The sequence below is a fragment of the Antechinus flavipes genome, chromosome 5, assembly GCF_016432865.1.
Source record: "Antechinus flavipes isolate AdamAnt ecotype Samford, QLD, Australia chromosome 5, AdamAnt_v2, whole genome shotgun sequence".
Lineage (NCBI taxonomy): Eukaryota > Metazoa > Chordata > Mammalia > Dasyuromorphia > Dasyuridae > Antechinus > Antechinus flavipes.
The window spans coordinates 226,790,849-226,792,981 of NC_067402.1; positions in this window are offsets into that span (position 1 = coordinate 226,790,849).

The window sequence follows — 2,133 nt, forward strand, 5'->3', positions numbered from 1 at the left end:
TTCTCTGGGGTTCTCTAAGTATACTATCTTATCATCTGCAAAGAGTGATACTTTGGTTTCTTCATTACCAATTCTAATTCCTTTATTCTCTTTTTTTCTCTTATTGCCAAGGTTAGCATTTCTAATACAATATTGAGTAGCAATGATGATAGTGGACAACCTTATTTCACCCTGATCTTATTGGAATGGTTCTAGTTTGTTCCCATTACAAATGATGCTTCCTGATGGTTTTATTTTATTTATTTTTATTTATTTTTCTTTTTTTTTCTGATGGTTTTAAATAGATGCTACTATTTTAAGGAAAATTATTTATTCCTATACTCTCTAGTATTTTTTAATAGGAATGGGTGTTGGATTTTTATCAAATGCTTTTTCTGCATCTATTGAAATAATTATATGGTTTTTGTTCACTTGGTTATTGATATAGTCAATTATGTTAATTGTTTTCCTAATATTGAACCAGCCCTACATTCCTGGTATCAATTCTACTTGTTTGTGATGTATTATCCTGGGGATGATTATCTGTAATCTCTTTGCTAATATTTAATTTAGGATTTTTGTATCAATTAAACTTAAAAAGGTATCATGGCTGGTTATTAAACATTCACTGGCATAGCCTTAAAAATAGTGCTAACATTCTGAAAAAGGGATAAGAAACAAGGGTTATTTCAGAATTTTAAGATCTTCAAAGAGTACTGAGAGAGTTAAATAAAGAAAATAGAGATCCCTGAGGGGTGGATTTATTCATTTATGTGGGTCAAAAAAGAAGAAGAAGCAAAGATAAATGGAGGAATACACTAATGTAGAAAGGAGGAGAAAGCTTGTTCTTTTTCATGAATGGAGTATGTGAAAAGAGTTTACAAACATGAAGGAAAGGAGGGAGTGCTAATGCACTAGATGAATTTAACTCATCAGAATCATTAACCTAACCTAATAAACAAAGGGTTTATTAACACACAATTTGTTAACATCAAAGTCAGGAGGAAAACAAGTATGAATTAAAAATTGACCAATAAGGGGAGGGAATTATCAAAAGCAAAACAAACTTCCTGATATTAAAGGGGGAAAGGAGTCGGGGAGAAGAGAACCAAAAGGAAAAGAAAAAAAACATAGAACTAGAATTTGAAAGAGTGCTCATTATCAATCAGAGAATGGCTGAACAAATAATGGTATATGAACATAATCGAATAATATTGTGGCATAAGAAATAATGAAAGCTACAAAGGCAGAAAACCTAAGTAGTATGAACTGATGCAGAATGAAAGGAGTAGAACTAAGGATAATTAATTTATACAAACACAACAACATTATAAAGAAAAACTAACTTTAAAAGATTTAAGAATTGTGATCAATGCAATGACCAACCATGTCTCTAGAGGTCTAAAGTAAGGAAAGTAATATTCTGATTCATAGAGAAATGATGAACTCAAGATATAAAAAGAGTCATATAGTTTTGGAAGTGGCTACTGTGCAAATTCAACTTGATTCTGCTAATCTGCTAAAAAGGGATTTTCCCTTTCCTCCATTTTTCACTGATGTAAGGGTTGAGGGAAGAGAAGGTACTAAAAGCAATAATGCTAAATAACAAAACAAAAGAAAGAGTGCTGTAGAAACTTTTTTTTAATGCACAAAAGAGAAGAGAAGGAAATTCAAATAGAAGCACAGATGAGCAGTACAGTTGAAAGTAATGTGGCAGACAATATTACCTAAATTAATCTACTTATTTAGTGTTGTACCAATCAAACTTCCAAGAAATTATTTTGCAGATCTAGAAAAAATAATAACAATGTTCGTCTGGAAAACAAAAGGTCAAGAATTTCAAGGGAATTAATGAAAAAAAAATGTAAATGAAGGTACCCTATCTGTGCCAGATCTAAAATTATGTTACAAAGCAGTCATCATCTAAACCATTTGGTACTGGCTAAGAAATAGAGTAGTCAATCAGTGGAATAGGTTAGGTTCACAGGACAAAATAGTCAATGACTATATTAATCTAGTGTTTGACAAACCCCCAAACCTCAGTTTTTGGGATAAAAATTTACTATTTGACAAAAACTGCTGGAAAAGTTGGAAACTAATATGACAGAAAGTAGGTAATGACTCACACCTAACACCATATACCAAGATAAGGTA